This window comes from Macrotis lagotis, chromosome 1 (genome assembly GCF_037893015.1).
Source record: "Macrotis lagotis isolate mMagLag1 chromosome 1, bilby.v1.9.chrom.fasta, whole genome shotgun sequence".
Taxonomy (NCBI): Eukaryota; Metazoa; Chordata; class Mammalia; order Peramelemorphia; family Peramelidae; genus Macrotis; species Macrotis lagotis.
The window spans coordinates 427,404,490-427,427,060 of record NC_133658.1 but is presented as its reverse complement, the minus strand read 5'-3'; the positions used below and the strand labels follow the sequence as shown (position 1 = coordinate 427,427,060).

The following is a 22,571-nucleotide window of genomic DNA, read 5'->3' as shown; positions in this document are numbered from 1 at the left end:
ATCATCAGCATTTATGTATTAGCATAATTAGCATCTATTTCAACTTAAGCATCTCAGTTATTTATGTATGATGTATATAGGTCAATTTGCATAAGACAAATCTGAGAATGATTGAACAAAATATTTTAGACAAGGTTTAAAAAGCATAGTGATGACTTGGCATATCTTTTAGAGAAGACACCAAAAAGAATGGGAAAAAAATCCCAAATGATATAATTTCCACAAAATGGTGCTTGTGAATCCACAGTAACAATCTAAAAATCTACTTTCTCCTATTTGTTCAATTTTTTTTATTAGATTAATAATTTTTTAACCAAGGTTTTTCTTGTTGAAAATGAAGGTAAGGGCTGGGCTTTTGAAAATGATATTTTCCAGGTGTAAATACATAAAAGTGCAGAAAATTCAAGGTCCTACTATTTACTGCTATAGATGATAAAGCATTTGACTCAATAGACCAAAATAATTCTTAAAGACTCTAACAGGAAATCTTTCTTGAAAATGCTAAAATCATGGAAGGCTCCCTGATAAATACATGCATGGATATAACTCTTTTCAGTGATGCTCTGATTTTTGAGATCATGAAATAAGCATAAAATAGAGCTACCTGGTCATCATTGGTGTTCACCACACCATTATGGAGGTTTTCTTGTACAGGATTCAAATGGAAGAGAGATTCCCTGAAGATGGTGAAGTTTTCTAGCTGCTCTTACTTGTGAGTGTCATGGAACATTATAGGACCCTGTCAATGAAATCCATTATTCCTCAAAGGAGAATGACCTAACAATTCATAGGGGAAAAAACTATATGATTGAAAGGAGTCACACTGTCTCCCCATTTCTGTTTGCTGGTTGCTTGGTTTTTTTTCATTTCCAAGAAAAATTCCCACTTTTTACAAGAAGAAATATTTCCTTGAATAATATTGCCTTCTTTCAATTGATTACCTCTAATTCATAACACACACACACACACACACACACACACACACACACACACACACACACACAGACACTGTCTCCCTCATTTGACTATAAGCTACTTGAGAACAGGAACTGATTTTTGTCTTTTTTCACACTTCCAGTCCTTAGCACAGTGTCTGACATTGAACTTAATGATGTTATTTGTCCTTCATTCTTGAAGAGGATCATGTCAGGAAGAAGATGCCATGACTGGCAAGTGAATTAGATTTCAATGAGGCAGGGCTTTGCAAAGTCAACAGCCTCACTCTCTTCTCCAGAGCCATCTGGGTCCATTGACCAGATGTGGATCAGGATGACTGGAGATGGCCCCAATGCAGTGGGTGACCTTAACATTTTAAGAGAGATCTTTTCTAAGGTTTCAGTTTGATGGAGGCAATTTCCATTCAGTGGTAAAGGTTAGGTAAGAAATAAGGAAAAGAATGACCTTAGCAAAACAGAAATAATTGCTGGTTACACTCACTCTGAACTATCAGGACCCAAATAATGATCAAGTACGATTTGGGCTGGAATCTATTGTTAATGAATCAATGAGAACCAGCGTGATTTGGGTTTAAGGCATGATCCTTAAGATAGAAATCTAGCCCATAAACCCAAAAATATTTTGTGAGGTTTCAGGGATCAAAATATGCATTCCTTTGGGTAGATTACCCTTAGGTAAAGGCATGATACCCTATGTATAGTTTTGAGTCAAAGATAAAATTATGGAAACATAAAGAACTTTAGTAAAGATTATGCAATAACAATAAAATATATAATCCATTAGATGAAGTTAAGTGTATTTCAGAGGTAAATTTACATCCATGAATTCTTGTATTAACAAAAACAGTAAAAGAGAAAATTAATTAGTTAATTTTGAAATTAAAAAATTGGAAAAAACACAGCATAATTAGCATCTATTTCAACTTAAGCATCTCAGTTATTTATGTGTGATGCATGTAGGTCAATTTACATAACATAAGAAACCACTAAACTGATGAGAAATTATCAAAATTCCAAGAAAAAAAGAATCAAGAAATAAAATAAAGAACTGTGTATTTGAAAATGCTGTTAGGATTGGTAAACCATAGCTAATTGAACCAGAATGAAGCGAAAGGAAATCTTTAACCTAAGTAAAAAATTAGGAGGTGGGAAATAGATATGAATCACAAAGAAACAGAGAAAATTATCAGAGACTACTAGGGGAATGCAATTATTCACCAACATAAACATTTGATAATGTTGACTAAAAAAAGAGACCTCAAAATACTTAAAATTAGAATAGGCAATATAAGGCAATACAATGGGACATTTTGAAAAGACACAAGAAAAACCTAAGGAGCTGGTCAATGAATTATCACTGAAGATCAGGAAAGAAATGAACATTGTTGATAGGAAAATAGAAGAAATCCATATGGAACAAGAAAAAGTGAAGGATGTATCAAAAAAGGTCAGAAGTATGTGTACTATTTTAGACAAGGAGATAATAATGTTAAGGAAGGTTATGAACAAACTGTATTCATCAAAGAGAAGTATGAATTCTGCTCTCATGGATGCAAAAAACCAATTGACTGTCCTTTGAATGACTGACTCCTTGCAGAAAAGCACAGAAGTGCTGAGAGTCATGCAAGGCCTAGTGAAGATCCCAAAGATCTAGACAACTCTAAAGGAGCTGTCCAAAGAGATAATGATGGCAGTAACCACAGAGAAGATGTTAGAAGACACTTTTGAAAGTATGGGTAATCAGGAAGAACTGGAGGAAGGAGCAGAAATGGTGACAAAGTTCACTTTGAGATTACATTAGGGGCCTTACTCAAAACAGACAGTAAAATTATGAATATTTTTCTAGAGTTCGAGCCTGTAGGGTGACACTTGCTACTGCTGAGGAGGAGGAAGATGATTCTGAAGTCATGCAGTTCCAATTTGCCATTCTACAAAGATGGGTATGACTATTTGTAAGCAGTGAATAGCTTTTGTTTGGTAATCTGGTGAACTGACTAAACTGGTAGACTGACTAAAATGTACAACTTTTTACCTATCTCCTACAAATTTTATTGTTGCATTTCTGTTGCTGGTATTGTTGCTGATTTCTGCTGAAAACCCTACAGAGGAGGTGAGGCTATAACAGGTGTTAGAAATGGAATAATTTACCTGAGATAACAGTGCATAATTTACAGAATTAAAAGAGTTGTTCAGAATGGAGAAAAATCCCATGAAGAAAGTACGGTCTTCTTATAAAGCACTTTTAAATACTCTGTTATCTATTTGGTTTTCTGAAAACCCCCCCACCATAAATGGATTTTGATTAGTTTCTGCTATTTCAAAAATTAGAATTGGCAAAGTGGAAGCTAATGAATCCATGAGACATCAAAAAACAATGAAATGAAGTGAAAAGATTATATAAGATATAAGAAAATGTGAAATATCTCTTAGGATAAAAAAAAAAAAAACTAACCTGGAAAATATGTTGAGGTGAGACAATTTAAGAATCACTGGGTTTCCTGAAAATCTTGAGTTACATATAAAAGGGCCTGGACATAATATTTTAAGAAAATATAAAGCAAACTGCCCAAATAATTTAGAACCATAGGAAAAATTAGGATTCAAAGGAATCCACTGGTGACCTTCTGAAAGTTGATCCCAAATTCACAAATGAATATTCCCAGGATTATGATAAACAAAGTCTAGAACTCCCATGTTAAGGAAAAATGGTACAAGTGGCCAAAAGGACAGAATTAAAATACCATAGAGTTGTGGTCAGGATCACAGAAGATTTATCAAGTTTCACTCTATAGGAATGGAGGGTTTAGAATATGATAGTATTACAACCAAGAATAATCTATCTAGCAAAACTGAGTATAATCTTACCATTGGAAAATGATCATTTAATGAAACAGAGAACTTTCAAGCATTTCCTAAGACCAGAGCATAATAGATAATTTGACATTAAAGCATGAGACTCAGGTATAAAAAAGTAAAAATGAATGAGAAATCATGATAGACTAAACAAAGAAATTATTTATATCCCTAAATGGGCAGATGAGATATATAAGTTCTAAAATTTTATAATCATTAAAGCTGTTAGAGGGGGAAAAAACTTAGAGGTCATGACTGTAATTATACTGTATTGGAATTTTCAAAGGAAAAATGAAAGGGCAAGAAAGAGGAATGGAATGGGAGAAAGAGAATTGGGAAAATTAACTCACATAAATGAGATTCTTAGGGTATTTATAGTATAAACAGAAAAGGGGAGGAAGGAGAGAATCTCTCATCTGAACTGGTAAAAGGGAAGAATAATTATAAACAAATAGGGTAGCTAGGTGATGCAGTGGTTAGAGAACTGGTCTTAGAGTCACAATAGACAGACAGGAGTTCAAATCCAGCCTTAGATGCTTGACTCTTACTAGTTGTGTGACCTTGGATAAGTCACTTAACCTTGATTGCCTCACATCCAGGGCTTTGAAGGAAAAAGTGTGAATGATGACCTAGCACAATACCCTTCACTTAAATCCATTTCTCCTGGCATGACTTCCCTGATGTTGTGATGTTCTTTAAAAATGAATGATGGAGGAATTCTGGGGAAGAGCCAAGAATGAAGCTAACCTGCTCCCAGAGCCTTTCCCTGCCAAAGATAAATGAAACCACTACTCTGACAATCAAACTACAGATCCCACCAAGAAAAAGAGAAGATTCAAAGAAGTTTTCAATTGTAGATATCTTAGAGGATTTCCAGAGAAGGTCTGTCTTTGGGGGGGGGGGAGAGGAAGTAAAATCCAGGAGACTGGAGAGCAGGGAAAGCCAGCAGAAGACTTTTAGCCACAGTGCAATCCAGGTCCCCCAGCTTAACAGCAGCAGAGGGAGGTCCCAGCAGCTAGATAGCAAGCCAGCAGGGAGGATTCCAATCCCAAAGTCTGAACCCTGAAAACACCAGAGTGAAAGACAGGACTGAATCAAGAACAATCCTCTCTCAAGTCAGAACCTGGACATAAAGGAGGAAACAAATCTCTGCAAAGGCAAGGCCTGGACTGCATAGGTAACATCTTGGCCAACAAAGAGCCAGGGATCAGACCCTAGCCCCAGCAAAGTAAAAGCTTGGATCAATATTCCATATACCCCAGGAACAGAACTACAACAACAAAAATGAATAAAAAAGCTAAAAGAATGCTCACAATAGAAAACTATTTCACAGATAAAGATGCCAATAATGCCATGTCTGAAGAAGAAAGCTGTTAAAAAATCACTCACAGAAGAAGCATCAAAACAGTCTATAAACTGGACTCTAATACAAAAGCTCATTGAAGAGCTTAAAAAATAATTTAAGAACCAAAAAAGAGAGGAAGAAAAAGAATGGAAAAAGAAATGGAAGTCATGCAGGAAAATTGTGACAAGTTAACCAAAGAAATCAGCTCCATTAAAAATAAAAATAATCAGCTGGAAAAGGAAAGACAGAAGATAATTGAAAAAAATAAAATCCTAAAAGTTAGAACTGAACACTTAGAAACTAATGAATTTACAAGACTATAAGAGTTCATCAAACAAAATTAAAAGGTTGAAAAAAATTGAAAAAAATGTAAAGTACCTTCTAGGGAAAAATGAATGACCTGGAAAACTGATTCAGGAGAGACAATCTATGAATCCTTGGACTACTAGAAAGCCTGAACCAACAAAAGAACCTGGAAATAATCATGCAGGAAATTAGAAGGGAAAACTGCCCCAATCTACTAGATTAATATAACAATAGAACAATTGGAAGAATCCACAGAACCCCTCCTGAAAGAAACCCCAGAATAAAAACTCCAAGGTTTGTAATAGCCAAATTCAAAAACCCTCAAATAAAAGAGAGACTATTGCAAGTAGCAAAAAGAAAACAATTCAAATACAAAGGGAACACAATCAGACTAACACAGAACTTATAAGCCTCAACACTGAAAGATCAGAAGAACTAAAATAACATATTTCAAAGAGCTAAGGACCTGGGATTACAACCCAGAATGTACTATTCTGCAAAATTCAGCATATACTGTCAGGGGCAAAAAGGGATGTTCAGTGAAATACAGGATTTCCAGAAATCCTGACACAAAGACCAGAACTGAACAGAGAATTCAATCGCCAAATACATGACTGAAGAGTTACATAAAAATGGTAAATGAAAAAGGGGACTGAAAAAACAAAATTCTTTTAAATAAATGTTGGCCCTTACAAGGGAAGATATAACTATTCTAATTCTTTAGAACTTTACTTCTCTAAGGAAAATTAGAGGGTAGAATACAATCAAAGAGAATAAAATTAAAGGATATGGGAGACAAAAAGTCCTGAAAAAAAGTAGGAGTGTTAACTTTAACTTAAGCTTCTCTTTATACTTTGACTCAATTTAATCACAAGGTGCTTAGCACCTTGTCTAATGAGGGCATCATAAACTGTAAGGACCTGAGACAGTGTCTCTGTTACTTGAAATAATTTTTTTTTAGTTTTTGCAAGGCAATGGGGTTAAGTGATTTCCCCAAGGCCACACCTCTAGGTCATTATTAAGTGTCTGAGGCCAGATTTGAATTCAGGTACTGCTGACTTCAGGGCCAGTGCTTTATCCACTGCATCCCCTAGCTACCCCTACTTACAATAATTTGTAAAGTTGTCAATGAACTACCAAATGAATTATAGTTAATTAGATCAGTGTCCCTGCTTCCCTTAACAAGAGGTTAAGAACCCTGGGTGGGGAGGGGTGGTAAAGTGGAAGAGACAATGAGACTTTCTTCACTTAACAAGCTGTTAAGTACCTTGGATGGGGAGGGGGGGAGGTAAAGTGTGAAAGAAAATAAGACTGGAGGGAGGGCCACAAATAGTGCAAGAAATAATATGACTCTCAGAATTGTTTGCACTTGAAAGAAGGGAGAATGTGAATGCTGAGTAAAATCTATTCAATACATTTAGCTCAGTGAGGGAATAAATTACATTCCCATCTGGGAACTAAACTATTGGGAAGGGAGGGACTAGAAAAGGGAAAGATAAGGGAAGAAGGGACTGATAAAAGGGAAGGGAAGGTATGAATGAGAAAAAACATAAAGTTAAATTTCTAAAACAAAAGCCAAAAGGGAAAGGTAGAAAATTTTGGTGAGGAGGAATAAGAGAAAAGAAAAGAAATAAATATAAGTGGAAAAAGAGCATAGAAGGAAATACAGAATTAGTAATCTTAACTGTAAATGTGAATGGGATGAACTGTCCCATAAAATGGAAGCAGATAGCTGAATGGATTAAAAGCAAGAATCCAACAATATGTTGTTTCCAAGAAACACATTTGTAGTAGAGAGACACACAGGGTAAAGATAAAAGACTAGAGTAAAATGTATTATGTCTCACTGGAAGTAAAAAAAAAATTGGGGTGGCAATCCTAATTTCAGACAAAGTAAAAGCAAAAATCAATCTCATTAAAAGGGATAAGAAAGAAAACTACATCTTCTTAAAAGGCACCATTGGAAATGAAGCTATATCCTTACTAAACATGTATGCACCTAGTGGTATAGCATCCAGATTCCTAAAGGAAAAGCTGAGGAAATTACAAGGAGACAGCAAAACTTTAATAATGGGAGACCTCAATGTGCCTCTCTCAGAACTAGATAAATCTAACAACAAAATAAACAAGAAAGAAGTTAAGAAGGTGAACGAAATCTTAGAAAACTTAGATCTGATAGACCTCTGGAGAAAAATTTAATGGGGATAGAAAAGAATAGACTGTTTTCTCTGCAGCACATGGCACCTTCACCAAAACTGACCATGTACTAGGGCAAAAAAGCTTAAAATCAAATGCAGAAAGTCAGAAATAATAAATACACACTTCGAAGACTACAATGCAATAAAATTTACATATAATAAAAGATCAGGGAAAGATAAACCAAGAACTAATTGGAAATCAAATAACTTTATCTTAAATAATGGGTGGATCAAACAGCAAGTAATAGAAATAATCAATAATTACATACAAGAAAATGATGATAATGAGACAACATATCAAGATTTATAGGATGCAGCCAAGGCAATTTTGAGGAAAACTTTATATCTCTAAATGACTATATGAATAAAATAGAGAAAGAGGAGATCGATGAATTGGGTATGCAACTAAAAAGCCTAGGAAAAACCAAATTGAACAACCCCAATTACATTCCAAATTAGAAATTCTGAAAATCCAGGGAGAGATTAATGAAATGGAATATAAGAAAACCATTGATCTCATAAATAAAACTAAGAGTTGGTTTTATGAAAAAGCTAATAAAATAGACAATCCTCTGGTTAATCTGATTTTAAAAAAAGAAGATAATCAAATTACCAGTTTCAACAATGAAAAAGGGGGAACTAACCACCAATGAGGAAAAAATTAAAGAGATAATTCAGAGCTACTTTGTCAAACTATATGCCAATAAATGAAACAATATGAGTGAAATGAATGAATATTTACAAAAGTACAAACTGCCCAGATTAACAGAAGACTAAATAAATTAATTAAATGACCCCATTTCAGAAAAAGAAATTGAAGAAACCATCAATAAACTCCCTAAGAAAAAGTCTCCAGGTCCAGATGGACTTACAAGTGAATTGTCCCAAACATTTAAGGAACAATTAATTCATATTCTACATAAACAATTTTAAAAATAGGAGAGGAAGGAGTTCTTCTTAACTCTGACACCTAAACCTGCCAGAACTAAAACAGACAAAGAAAATTATCAACCATTCTCCCTAATGAATATTGATGCAAAAACTCAAATAAAATTTTAGCATTGAGACTACAGAAAGTTCTTACCAGGATAATATACCATGATCAGGTTGGATTTATACCAGTCAGGCAGGGATGGTTCAAGACAACATTGTTAAACATATCAATATTAAAATCAACAGAAATCATAGGATTATCTCAATAGATGCTGAAAATGCCTTTGAAAAATACAATATCCATTCCTATTAAAAACACTAGAAAGTTTAGGAATAAATGGATTTTCCCTTAAAATAATAAATAATATCGATCTAAAACCATCAAAAAATATTATATTTAATGGGAATAAACACAGAGCATTTCCAGCAAATTCAGGGGTGAAACAAGGATCTCCATTATCACCATTACTATTAAATATAGTATTGGAAATGCTAGTAGTAGTATTAAGAGAAGAAAAAGAAATTGAAGGAATCAGAATTGGCAATGAGGAAGCAAAACTTTCATTCTATGCAGATGATATGATGGTATACATAGAGAAGCTGAGAAAATCATCTTAAAAAAACTCTATGAAACAATTAATAAATTCAGCAAAACAGTAGGATATAAAATAAACCCACATAAATAATTAGCATTTCCATATGTAAACAACAAAGCCCAAGAACAAGAGATAACCATTTAAAATAACTGTAGAAAACTTTAAATACTTGGGAATCTACCTCCCAAGACTCACCCAGAAACTGTATGAGCACAATTATAAAGTTCTCTTCACCCAAAAAAAGTCAAATCTAAATAACTGGAAAAATGTCAAAAGTTTATGATTAGATTGAGCTAATATAATAAAAATGACAATTCTACTGAAATTGCTTATTCAGTGCCATGCTAATCAAACTACCAAATAGCTACTTTACTGAGCTAAAAAAAATTGTAACAAAATTCATCTGGAACCAAAAAAGGGAAAGAAGAGCAAGGGAACTGATGAAAAAAATGTAAAGGAAGGTGGCCTAGCTCTACCAGATCTAAAACTACATTATAAAGCAACAGTGATCAAAACTACCTGGTACTGGTTAAGAAATACATTAATGGATCAGTGGATTAGGATAGTTTCAAAAGAGACTGCAATAAATGACTACAGCATTCTACCAATTTACAAACCCAAAGACATTAGCTTCTAGGATTAAAAACTCACTATTTGATAAAAATTACTGGGAAAACTGGAAAATTGTATGGCAAAAACTAGGCATGGATCCACATCTCAGACCCTATAATAAAATAAGGTCAAATTTGGTACAGGAGTTAGACATAAAGAGCAATACCATAGATAAATTAATAGACCAAAAAATACTGTGTCTATGTGATCTATGGAAAAGGGATAAATTTATGACCAAAGAAGAATCAGAGCACATTATAACTGCAGAATGAATGATTTTGACTATAACAAATTAAAAAAGTTTTTGCACTAATAAAATCAATGCTTCCAAAATTAGAAGAAAAGCAGAAAGCTGGAAAACAATCTTCACAACCAGGAGTTCTGATAAAGGTCTCATTTCTAAAACATATAGAGAATTGTATCAAATTTATAAGATCAGAAGTCATTCCCAAATTGATAAATGGTCAAAGGATATGAACAGTTTTCTAATCAAGAAATTAAAGTTATATTTAATTATATGAAAAAATGCTCCAAATCTTTATTGATTAGAGAAATGCAAATTAAAACAACAATGAGGTATCATCTCACATCTATTAGATTAACCCAGATGAAAAAAAGGGAAGATGATCAATGTTGGAGAGATGGGAGAATTGGGACACTGATCCATTCCTGGTGGATTTGTGAACTGATCCAACCTTTCTGGAGAACAATATGGAACTATGTACAAAGATCAATAAAAGTGTTCATACCCTTTGACTGTGCAATTCCAATTTTAGGATTTTATTCAGAAGAAATTATAAAATGTGGGAAAAGTCTTACAAGTTCCAAAATATTCATAACAGCTCTTTTTGTAGTGGCAAAGAATTGGAAATTGAAGGAATGCCCATCAATTGGAGAATGGCTAAACAAGTTATGGTACATGAATACTATGGAATATTATTGTTCTATAAGAACAATATAAATGGTCGGACTCTAGAGAAGCATGGAATGATTTAGAGGATCTGATGCTGAGCAAAAGGAGTACAGCCAAGAGAACAATTTACACATGCATATTATGAGATGAACAACTTTGATGGAAGCAATTCCTCTCAACAGTCCAGAGGGCTAGGACAACTGTATTTGACTAGTTATGGACTATATTATCCCCAAGTAGAGGAAGAAAAATAAAATAAAACAAAACACACATCAAAGAACATCCCTACCAAATCTGATGAGCACTTTATAAAAATTATCTTATGTATTTCTTTCCATTAATCCTAATTTCTCATGCCAAAAATTACTAATTTGTGAATATATTTAATAAAATATGTATGTAAAATGCTAACCTAACTATTCCCTGATGAGGGGAGGGGGGGAAATTTTGTAACTTGGAAATATGCTTGTACAAATGGATGAAAATAAATTTTTAAAAATGGCAAAAAAAGAAAATGAATGACAAACATTGGTTATAAACAAAGGACTAGGTAATGAATTTTATTTTACTCATCAGGGAAGTAGGAGAGAAAGCAGTTAAGAAAAAAGGTGATGGAGATAAGAGAGAAAGTAGGTTAAGAAAGGCAGTGATTAGAAGCAAAACAGACTCATGAGGAGGGGACAGGAAGAAAAGTTAAATAAATTTAATTGGATAATATAGAGGGAAATACACATTTATTAATAATAATAGTGAAAGTGAATGAGATGAATTTACTCATAAAATTGCAGAAGAAAACAGAATGGTTTAGAAACCATATTCTAGAAAGTGTTGCTTATCATAACATCAAAAATATAAAGACACATATAGTGTTAAAAGAAGGGATTGGAGAAGAATATTTTATGCTTTAGCTGAAGTAAAACAAGCAAGGTTAACAATAGAGATCTTAGACAAAGAAAAAACCAAAACTATCCTAATTAAAAGAGAGATAATCAAGGAAAGTGCTTTTTGCTAAAAGATAATTTGTACAATGAATTAATATCAATACTGAGTTTCTATACATCAAATGACAAGTCTTCTAAGTTATTTCTTTTTAAATTTTTTTGCAAGTACATGCAAAAATAGTTTCCTGCAATGATTTTTTTGAAAAGTTTAGTTTCACATTTTTCTCCTTCTCTCTTTTCCCTCCCCCATCTCCCTGACAGAAAGCAATCTAATATAGGTTATACATCTAGAGCTATGCTAAACCTATTTCCGTATTAATCATATTGTGAAAGAAGAATCAGAACAAAGAGGGAAAAGAAAACCATGAAAGGAAAAAAACAATATAACATAAAACAAATTTTTAAAATTGAGAAATGTAAGCATTGGTCTACATTGAGATTTTATAGTTCCTTCTTTAGATGTGGATGGCATTTTTCATCAGAAGTCCTTTATAATTGTCTTTGATTATTATACTGCTGAGATGAGCAAGTCCATCATAGTTGATCGTAACACAAAATGTTGATTTTAATATATAAAATGTTCTTCTGATTCTGCTAACTTCATTCACATCTGTTCATGCAAGTATTTCAAGGCTTTAGGGATGTCCTTCCCCTTATGATTTTTACCAGAATAAAAGTACTCTCTCACATTCTGCTACTATGATTTGCTCAACCATTCTCCAATTGATGGGCACACTTTAATTTCCAATTCTGTCACTTCGAAAAGAGCTACTATAAATATCTATGTACATATGAATGTTTTACGCTTTTTTTCCCAAGTTTTTTTTTTAGGTTTTTGCAAGCAATGGGGTTAAGTGGCTTGGCCAAGGCCACACAGCTAGGTAATTATTAAATGTTTGAGGCTGGATTTGAACTCAGGTCCTCCTGACTCCTGGGCCGGTGCTCTATTCACTGCGCCACCTAGTTGCCCCTGATTTACCCTTTCTTATGATCTCTTTGAGATACAGATCTAGTAGTGGTAATGCTGGTTCAAAGGGTATACTCAGTTTTGCTGCCTTTTGGGCAGTTACAAATTGCTCTCCAAAAAGGTGAGACCAGTTTACAACTCTAGCAACTCCCAGTTTTTTCCATAATCCCTCCAACACTGATCATTTTCCCTTTTTTGTCATATTGTTCAATCTGATAAGAGTGAGGTTTTTAAAAATCTTAGTTTCATTGATTTTCTTTGTGCAAAACCTTTTTAATTTAATTAAATCAAAATTACCTGTTTTGCATTTTATAATTTTCTCTGTCTCTTCTTTGATCATAAATTGCTGCCCTTTCCATAGATCTGACAGATAAACTATTCCTTATTCTCCTAACTGACTTATGGTATCACATTTTTTTTTCTATTTTATTGTATTTTATTGCACAAAGAAAATCAATGAAACTAAGATTTTTAAAAATGCAGTAATTTGGGAAACTATGTTTACAGCTAGTGCTTCTAATAATTACTCTAGATAGCTTTAATTTCTTCATTTGAGAACCACCTGCTCATATCCTTTGACCATTTATTATTTGGAGAATGACTTGCATTTCTATAAATTTGCCTCCATTCTCACTGTATTTTATAGAAATACAAGTCATTTTCCAAATAATAAATGGTCAAAGGATATGAGCAGGTGGTTCTCAAATGAAGAAATTAAAGCTATCTAGAGTAATTATTAGAAGCACTAGCTGTAAACATAGTTTCCCAAATTACTGCATTTTTAAAAATCTTAGTTTCATTGATTTTCTTTGTGCAAAACCTTTTTAATTTAATTAAATCAAAATTACCTGTTTTGCATTTTATAATTTTCTCTGTCTCTTCTTTGATCATAAATTGCTGCCCTTTCCATAGATCTGACAGATAAACTATTCCTTATTCTCCTAAGTGACTTATGGTATCACATTTTTTTTCTATTTTATTGTATTTTCTTTTACTTTTTAGATTTTTTGGCAAGGCAATGGGATTAAGTGACTTGCCCAAGGTCACACAACTAGGTAATTATTTAGTGTCTGAGCCCACATTTGAATTCAGGTCCTTCTGATTCCAGTGCTTGTGCACCTTTAATTTCTAAATCCTATACATTATTTTGACCTTATCTTGATGCAGGGTGTGAATGTTGGTCTATGCCTAGTTTCTGCCATGCAATTTTCCAGTTTTCCCAGCAGTTTTTGTTAAAGAATGAGTTCTTATCCCACAAATTGGAATCTTTGGCTTTATCAAACAGTAGATTACAATCAACTTTTACTATTATCTATTTTCTACTTAAGGCAATACAATGATTCACTACTCTAGTTCTTAACCAGTATCAAACAGTTTTGATGCTTGCTGATTTTTAAAATAATGTTATATCTGTTAAAGCTAAGCCACTTTACTTTTCTTTCATTAATTCTCTTGATATTCTTGAGCTTTTGTTCCTCCACATGAAATCTGTTACTATTTTTTTTTTACAATTTTATAGTAGTTTGATTGGAATGGCACTGAATAACTAATTTAGGCAGAATTGTCATTTTTATCATATTCACACAACCTAACCATGATCGATTGACATTTGTTCAATTATTTAGATCTGATTTTATTTGTGTAAAAAGTGCTTTGTAATTGTTTTCATATAGTTTCTGAGTTTGTCTTGGAAGGTAGATTCTCACATATTTTACATTATCAACAGTTACTTTAAATGGAATTTCTCTTTCTATCTCTTGTCCTTGGACTTTGTTGGTAATATATAATAATGCTGATGATGTATATGGATTTTTTGTCTATATCCTATAAATCTACTAAAGCTGTTGTTTTAAGTAGTTTTTATTTGATTTTCTAGAATTCTCTAAGTGTACCATCATATCATCTGCAAAGAGTACGTGTATTGTTTATTCATTGTCTATCTAATTCCTTCAATTTCTTTTTTTTTCTATTATTGCCAAAGCTAATATTTATGATACAATATTGAATGATAATGGTGATAACAAACATCCTTGTTTCACCCCTGATCTTATTGAGAATGTTTCTACCTTATTCTCATTAAATAAAATGCTTGCTGATGGTTTTTAGATAAGATACTGCTTAATTTTGTTTTAAGGAAAACTCCGTTTATTCCTATGCTTTCTAGTGTTTTTAATAGGACTGGGTGCTGTATTTTGTCAAAAACTTTTACAGCATCTATTGAAATAATCTTGATTTCTGTTAGGTTTGCTGTTAATAAGGTCAATTAGTTTTCCTGATATTTAACCAACCTTGATAGCTTTCTTAATATTTAATCAACTCTGCATTCCTGGTATAAATCCTATCTGATCACAATGTATTATCCTAGTGATAACTTGCTGTAATTTCCCTGTTAATATTTTATCTAAATGCTTCACATAAATATTCATCAGGGAAATTGGTCTATAATTTTCTTTCTCTATTTTGCCACTTCCTGGTTTAGGTATCAGTACCATATTGGTCATAGAAGGAATTTGGTGTCATAGAAGGAATTCACCTAGTTTTTTTTTTACAGTTAGTTTATATAGAATTAGAATTAATTATTCTTTAAATGATTTGGTAGAATTCACATATGAATTCATTTGGCCCTGGAGATTTTTTCTTAGGGAGTTTATTGAAGACTTGTTCAATTTCTTTTTTCTGAAATGGGGTTAGTAAAGTATTTAATTTCCACTTCTGATAATCTGGGACAATTTATAGTTTTATAAATATTCATCCATTTCACTTAGAAAATCAAATTTATTGGCATCCAGTTGGCAAAATAACTCCATATTTTTCCTTTAATTTGTTCCTCCTTTCTGGTGACTTCATCCTTTTTATTTTTGATGCTGGTAATTTGGTTTTCTTCTTTTTTTAAAATCAAAGTATCCAAAAGTTTATCTGTTTTATTATCATTTTTTATAAAAGCAGCTCTTAATTTTATTTAATTGTTAAATTGTTTTCTTGCTTTCAGTTTTATTAATCTCTCATTTGATTTTTAGAATTCCTAATTTGGTATTTAATTATGAATTTTTAATTTGTTCTTTTTCGAGTTTTTTTAGTTGCATGTCCAATTCATTGATCTCTTCTTCTCTATTTCATTCACATAAACATTTAGAGACATAAAATTTCCCCTAATAACTGCTTTAGCTGTTTCCCACAAGTTTTTTTATGTTATTTCATTGTCGTGGATAAAATAATTAATTACTTGTATGATTTGTTGTTTGATCCACTCATTCTTTATAATTAGGTTATTGAGTTTCCCATTAATTTAATTCCCATTTATTAATTTAATTTCCCATTAATTTAGTTTCCCTTATCTTCCCATGGTCCTTTATTACACATGATTTTTCTTTATTGCATCCTTTATTATATCATCATCTAAAAATGATGTATTTAATATTTCAGCCTTTCTGTATTTCATTGTGAAGTTGTTATGCCCTAATGAGCAAGTCCATTAAGGTTGATGTTCATCACCCCCATATTGCTGTTAGGGTATGTAATGTTCTTCTGGTTCTACTAAAATATTTCCATGGAAAAAATGGTCATTCAGTGAAATAAAAGGATTTCAAGCCTTCATATGGAAAAGAACAAAAATGATAAAAAAATTTGATTTCTAATAGCAAGACCCCCTTAAAAATGTCTAAAAAAGAAAATAAAATGTAAAAGAAAATATAAGGGATTGAATGTAGCTGAGCTGTTTGTATTCCTACATAGGATGATGATATTTGTAATTCTCAAAAGTTTTACTACTAATAGTATTGATAGAAGGTGTGTGTGTGTGTGTGTGTGTGTGTGTGTGTGTGTGTGTATGTGAGTGTGTATGGCTAAATATATATGCAAAGACAGATAAACAGAAGGTACATGTATAAGGTAAATTTGAGAAATTAATATTAAAAATAAGTATTGATAAAGTGTTGAAAAGAGAAATAGAATGGGGTAAATTATTTCACATGAAAAAGAATGGAGAGGAAGATGAAATGTCGGACAATGGGCATGGCTTGAAACTTATTCTCATCAGTATACACAATCAGTTAAAAATGAAATCTTCCTTACGTGACAGGGAAGTAGGAAGAAAGAAGATTAGGTAAAAAGGAAAGAACTGACAGAAGGGAGGGCAGATGAGTAACGGCACACTAGTGAGGAGGGAAAAAGTAAAAGAAGAGAGTACAAACAGGAGGAAAATAGGATGGAGAGAAATTTACAATAGGTAATCATAATTGTGAATGTGAATTGAGATGAACTCTCCTATAAAATGGAATCAGAGTGGATTATAAAACAGAATCCACTGTGTTTATAAGAACCACATTTGAAGCAGACACAAACATAGAAAGAATAACAGTAAAAGGCTGAAGTAGAATATGTTCTACTTCAGCTGAAATTTAAAAAAAAGCAAAGGTAGCAATCCTTATCTCAGACAAAACAAAAGGAAAAATAGACCTAATTAAAAGTCATAAGGAAGAAAGTTTCATCTTGTTAAAAGGTACCATAAACAATGAAGTAATATTAATGTTAAATATATATGCACCAAGTAATATACCATCTAAATTCTTTTTTGAAAGATTTTATTTATTTTGAATTTTACAATTTTACCTTAATCTTGCTTCCCTCCCCCCACTCCGCACAGAAGGCAGTTTGTTAGTCTTTACATTGTTTCCATGGTATGCGTTGATCTAAGTTGAATGTGATGAGAGAGAAATCATATCCTTAAGGAAGAAACAGAAAGTATGAGATATAGCAGAATTACATAATAAGATAAGCTTTTTCTAAAATTTAAGGTCTTTGGTCTTTGTTCAGACTCATTAATTCTTTCTCAGGATGCAGATGGTATTCTCTGTCACAGATATCCCAAAATTGTGCCTGATTGTTGCCCTGTTGGTATGAGGAAGTCCATTAAGATTATCTTGGTATAGGGTGTGAGGTTTGTTCTAATCCAAGTTTCTTCCACGCTAACTTCCAATTTTCCCAACAGTTTTTATCGAAGAGATAGTTTTTATCCCAAAAGCTGGACTCTTTGCCTTTATCAAACAGCAGATTACTGTAATCAATTCCTGCTATTGCACCTAGTCTATTTCACTTATACACCACTCTGTTTCTTGGCCAATATTAGATAGTTTTGATGACTGATGCTTTGTAATATAATTTTAGATATGGAAAGGCTAAGCTACCTTCTTTTGAACTTTTTTTCATTAAATCCCTGGAGATTCTCGGCTTTTTATTTCTCCATATGAATTTACTTACAATTTTTTCCAACTCATTAATGTAATTTTTTTGGAATTTTGATTGACAACAAGTAGTTCAATTTTGGTAGAATTGTCATTTTTATTATAATTAGCTCAGCCTATCCATGAGCATTTGATATTTGCCCAGTTATTTAAATCTGATTTTATTTATATGAGAAGTATTTTGTCATTGTTTTCAAAATGTTTCTGAATCTGCCTTGGCAAATAGGCTCTCAGGTTACTTTGAATGGGAATTCTCTTTCTAACTCTTCCTGCTGTATCTTGCTAGTCATATATAGAAAAGTTGAGGATTTCTGAGAGTTTATTTTATATCCTGCCACCTTGCTACAGTTGATAATTGTTTCTAATAGTTTTTTGAGATGATCTTTTGGGATTCTCTAGGTATACCATCATGGCATCTGCAAAGAGTGAGTTTTTCTCTTCCTTCCCTATTCTAATTCTTTTGATTTCTTTTTCTTCTCTTATTGAATGGTAGTAGTGATAATGGGCATTCTTGTTTCACCCCTGAGTTACTGGGAATGCTTTTAACCTATGCCCATTGCAAATAATGCTTGTTGATGGTTTCAGATAGATGCTGCTTATTATTCTAATAAACAATCCATTTATTCCTAGTCTCTCTAGTGTTTTTAGTAGTAATGGGTGCTGTATTTTGTCAAAAGATTTTCCAGCATATTGATATAATCATATGATTTATGATAGGTTTGTTATTGATACAATTATTTATACTGTCAGTTTTCCTAATATTGAACCAACCTTGCATTCCTGGGATAAATTCTAGTTGGTCATAATGTATTATCCTAGTGATAACTTATTGTAGTCATTTTGCTAAGATTTATTTAAGATTTTTTTATCTATATTCTTTATCTATATTCTTTATCTATATTCTTCTATAATTTTCTTTCTCTGTTTTAGCTCTTCCTGGTTTAGGTATCAGCACCACTATTGGTGTGATAGAAAGAATTAGGCAGAGTTCTGTCTTCACCTATTTTTCAAAAGAGTATATAAAGAGTATATAAAAAATTGGAACCAGTTGTTCCTTAAATGTTTGACAGAATTCACTTGTGAATCCATCAGGCCCTGGAGATTTTTTTCTTAGGGAATTTCAATAATGGCTTGTTGAATTTCTTTTTCTGAGATGGGGTTGTTTAAATTATTAAGTTCCTCTTCATTTAACCTGGGCAATGTATATTCTTGTAAATATTCATTCATTTCATTTAGATTATCAAATTTATTGGCATAAAATAGGCAAAATTTCTTAATTATTACTTTAATTTCCTCCTCATTGGTGGTGTTTACCTTTTGCATTTTTGATACTAGCAATTGACCAGAGGTTTATCAATTTTATTGTTTTTTTCATAAAACCAGCTCTTGGCTTTATTTATTAGTTCAATAGTGCCCTTGCTTTCAATTTTGTTAATTTCTCCTTTAATGTTTAGAATTTCTAATTTGGTATTTCAGTGGGGTTTTTTAATTTGTTCTTTCTCTAATTTTTTTTGTTTCATATTTAGTTCATTGATTTCCTCTTTCTCTAATGTATTCATATAAACATTTAAATAGATAATATATCCCCTGACAGCCTCCTTGAGTATATCCCATAGGTTTTGGTATGTTGTTTCATTATTGTTATTATCTAGAATAAAATAATTAATTCCATCTAAAATTTGTTGCTTGATCCAATCATTCTATAAAATGAGGTTATTTAGTTTCCAATTAGTCCAATATTTCATGTGATTTTTATTTCATTATGATCTGAGAAAGATGTATTAACAATTTCTGCCATTCTGCAATTGATTATTAGGTTTTTATGCCCTAGTACATGGTCAATATTTGTGTGCCATGTATTGCAGAAAAGAAAGTATATTCCTTTCTATCCCCATTCAGTTTCCTCCATAAATCTATCATGTCTAGGTTTTCTTTCTTTCTTTCTTTCTTTCTTTCTTTCTTTCTTTCTTTCTTTCTTTCTTTCTTTCTTTCTTCCTTCCTTCCTTCCTTCCTTCCTTCCTTCCTTCCTTTCTTCCTTATTTTGTACAAATGATGTTTTTTTTTATATATTATTAAAATATTCTTGTTTAAGAGTAAACATAACCCCCCCAATATAGACCTGCATGGATGATAAAGTAAAGAGGAGGGAGGAAAAAAAGTAAAATTAAAAGAAAAGAAAAATAATAATAATAATTGTAGGTATAGCCAGGTGGCATAATGGACAGAGCACTAGCCCTGTACCCAGGAGCACCCAAGCCCAAATCTGGCCCCAGACACCCAACAATCACCCAGCTGTGTGACCTCGTGCAAGCCACCCCAACCCCATTGCCCTGCAAAAACTAAAAAAAGACCCAAAATAAAATAGTAATAGTAATAATAATAACAACAACAACAACAATAATAATAGTAATAGTAGTAGTAGTAGGGGTGGTCGGGTGGGGGACAGAGCACTGGCCCTTGGGCCAGGAGCACCTGGGCCCAAATCCGGCCTCAGATACTCAACAATTACCCAGTTGTGTGGGCCTAGGCAGGCAACCCAGTCCCATTTTCCCTGCAACCCCCTACAATAAATAACAATAATAAAATTGTGCTTCAGTCTGTGTTCCAACACCACCAGCTCTGTCACAGGAGGATCACATTCATTATGATAAGTTCATCACAAAAGTTACTTCCATATTTTTCCACTGTTGCCATTGCTGATCGCAACTCCCTCCATTTGTACTTTTCCACTACCATGTGTATTCTCTCTCCTTTCACTTTGACTCTACTGCAGTGTAGCTGAGTGGCAGCAGACAGATCTTTGGCCCTGGGGCCAAGAGGCCCTGAGCCAACATACCACCCCCTAGACCCAGTATCCACCCAGCCCTATGGTCCTGGACAGGCCATCCAATCCCAACCCCTTGCAAGAAGTAAAAAAGAAAATGTGTTATATCTGAACCCATGGTCAATCCTTTCCTCCATCACTGACATCCCCCCCTTCCCCCTGTTCCCCTTCTCACCTTCTTACTCCAGATGTCTATACCCCATTGAGTATACATGCTGTTGTTTCCTCTCCTAGCCACCTCTGATGAGAGCGAAGATTCTCTCAATTCCCTTTGCCTTTCCCCCTTCCATATCATTGCAATAGCTCATTGTAATAAAGAAAAAATCTTATTTTATTAAATATCTTATCCTATTCCTCCTCTTCTTTTTTCTTTCTCCCATTACATTTCCCTTTTATCTATTGACACAATATATCTTCAAATTCAGCTTTCTCCTGTGCTTCATCTATAAAAGCTCCTTCTACCTGTTCTATTAAATGAGAAAGCTCAATTGAGTAATATCAGTATCATTTTTCTATGCAGGAACACATGTAGTTCATTATCATTGAGTCCCTCATATTTTCCCTTCTCCTCCACTCTCTATGCTTCACCTGAGTCCTGTATTTGAAGATAAAACTTTCTGTTCAGCTCTGGCCATTCTAACAGGAACATTTGGAATTCCCCTGGTACATTGAAAGTCCATCTTTTTCCCCTGGAAGAGGACATTCAGTTTTGCTGGGTAGTTGATTCTCGGTCACATTCTAATTTGCCTTCTAGAATATTATATTCCAAGCCTTACGAGCTTTTAATGTACTTGCTGCTAAGTCCTGTGTGATCCTGACTGCAGCTCCATGATATTTGAATTGTGTCCTTTGGGATGCTTGTAATATTTTCTCTTTGACTGGGAGTTATGGAACTTGGCTATAGGATCTCTTTCTCAGGGAGATCAGTGGATTCTCTCAATTTCTATTTTACCCTCTGCTTCTAGGATATCGGGGCAATTTTCCTGTAGTAATTCTTTGAAAATGATGTCAAGGCTCTTTTCCTGGTCATGACTTTCAGGTATTCCAATAATTTTTAATTACCTTTTCTATATTTTTTCCATATCAGTTGTTTTTTCAATGAGATGCTTTCCATTTTCTTTTAATTTTTCATTCTTTTGGTTTTGAAGTATTATGTCCTGATTTCTCGTAAAATCAGCAACCTCCCTCAGTTACATTTTTTTGTCTGAAGGATTTGTTTTCCTCAGAAAGCTTTTTAATCTCCTTTTCCATCTGGCCAATTCTGCTTTTTAAAGCATTCTTCTCCTCAATAAATTTTTGAACTGTTTTATCCATTTGACTTATCTTGGTTTTTAGCATGTTATTTTCTTCGGCATTTTTTGGGTTCCCCTTGACTAAGATCCTTACTTCATTTTCATCTTTTTCCTGAATCTCTCTAATTTCTTTTCCCAATATTTCTTCTATCTCCTTTGCTTGATTCTTAAAGTCTTTTTTGAGCTCTGTCATAGCCTGAGCCCAATTTCTGTTTTTCTTGGAGTCTTTAGATGCAGGAGCTTGTACTTCCTCATCTTCAGACTGAGTGTTTTGATCCTTCTTGGGGTCACAGGCAAAGTATTTCTCAATTGTGTTCCTCTTTTTTTCTCTGCTTGCTCATTTCTCTAGCCTGTGCCTGGTTATGGGATGCTTCCTGAGCTTTTGAGTGTGTGAGGCTCTGTTTCCCCTACTGGTCTGTGAATGACCATAAGCTCACCCCTTTGCCATGGTGCTGAGGTGGGGGGTGGGGCTTTGCCATTCTATTGGGGGCCTAGACTGTGATCAGGATCTGAATGTGTTCAGAACCCAGAGTCCTGTTCCAGGGACAGAGGAGAGAGCTCCACAGGCTCTCTCCATTCCCTTCCCTAGGCTCAG

At 33.3% G+C, this 22,571-nt stretch overlaps 1 pseudogene; it reads left to right on the top strand.

The window, feature by feature from the left end:
• Nucleotides 1-2,143: 2,143 nt before the first annotated feature.
• Nucleotides 2,144-2,822, top strand: LOC141504288 (charged multivesicular body protein 3 pseudogene; annotated as a pseudogene).
• The last annotated feature ends 19,749 nt before the right edge of the window (nt 2,823-22,571 follow it).